This window comes from Rhea americana, unplaced genomic scaffold (assembly GCF_003343005.1).
Source record: "Rhea americana isolate MKP2758 unplaced genomic scaffold, rheAme1 scaffold_802, whole genome shotgun sequence".
Classification (NCBI taxonomy): domain Eukaryota; kingdom Metazoa; phylum Chordata; class Aves; order Rheiformes; family Rheidae; genus Rhea; species Rhea americana.
Window position 1 is genome coordinate 1 of NW_028186982.1, and position 1,413 is coordinate 1,413.

Sequence of the window (1,413 nt, forward strand, 5' to 3'; positions counted from 1 at the left end):
GGACTTCCGGGCACGCTACGGAAACCCGCGAGCGCCGAGCCTCAGCGCGCCGCTTTCGAAACGCGCCGCCGCCTCCAGGGACGGGACGCCGCTGGGGTCAGGATTCGCCACAAGGCGCTTCGCCTCCCCCCCCCTTAAAGGGCCAGGGCTCGCTATCCCTGGGGGCCCCACACGACTTCAAGGGGCGTTGCCGTGGCAACAGCTGCCCCCAGGCGCCATGGAGGGGCCAAGGCGGTCTCGCTGCTCTCGGAGTCACTCACTCTTTATTGGCCAGCGCCAGCCCCGAAACGCCCTGAAACGCCCCAAGCCGGCCCGCGCGCCCTCCGCCTGCCGCGGGGGCGCCTGGACGGCATCTCGGCCCGGCTCCGGGCGCCCCAGCCCGCGGGCAGGCCGGAGCTCGGGGCCGGATTCCCAGACTCAGGGCTGGCTCTAGCRCGGGTTCGGGCGGGTTTGGCCCCTACATCTGGGGCCAGACTCAGGGGAAGGCGGCACGTTTGGGGGCAGGTTGGGGGCAGGATCAGGGTGTGATCAGGGTGAGCTGGGGGCAGGTCGGGGCAGGATCAGGACAGCTCAGAGCAGGGGCTGCCCGAGGGCGAGGAGGGCGCCGAGCGCCAGGGCGGGGGGCAGCGCGGCGGGGGCGCGGGGGAGGCCCCCGTTGCACAGCGTGGTGTCGCAGCAGGAGCGCTCCAGCCGCAGGCCCGGCACCGGTGCCGAGTCGTTGTGCTCGCAGAACTCCGGCGAGACGCAGTCGTGCTGTGTGAACAGGGCCAGCTCTCCTGCGGGGCCGGAGTGAGCCGACTGCCGGGCGCCCAGGCCCCCCCCAGACACCCGGCCCCTCCTGGGATGCCCGGGTCCCTCCGGGCACCTGGGTCCCTTCCCAGACAGCTGACTCCCCTCCCAGGCGCCTGGGCTCCCCCCGGGTGCCGGGGTCCTCTCCCACTCTGGTTGTCCCCCCACAGGGCACCCGGGTCTCCTCCCACCCTAGGTGTCCGACTCCTCCAGGACGCCTGCCCCCCTGCCCGGACACCTGGGCCCCTCCCGCCACCGGCGGGGCCTTACCAAGAGAAAACTTGGCGGAGCCGCAGAGCTGGCGGCCGGTGGTGGTGCAGGTGGTGGCCGAGGTCTGGCAGACGCCGCAGATCTCGGCTGTGCACTGGTGGCACTCGAGGGCGCCGGCTGGCAGAGCACGGTGGTTGTGCCAGCGATCCAGAGGCCAGGGCCCCCACCCCAGGGGCCCAGGCGTCCGAGGCTGAGCCACCCCCCCAGCTACGCCCGGGAGCCACGAGAGGGGCAGAGCCTCGACCCAGGCATGGCTGAGGGCCCAAGTGTCCAGGCGCCCACCCCACCCCACCCTCCTCCCACCCAGAGGACCCAGCTGTCTGGGGGTCCCCATCCTGCCCCACCCAACCCCCG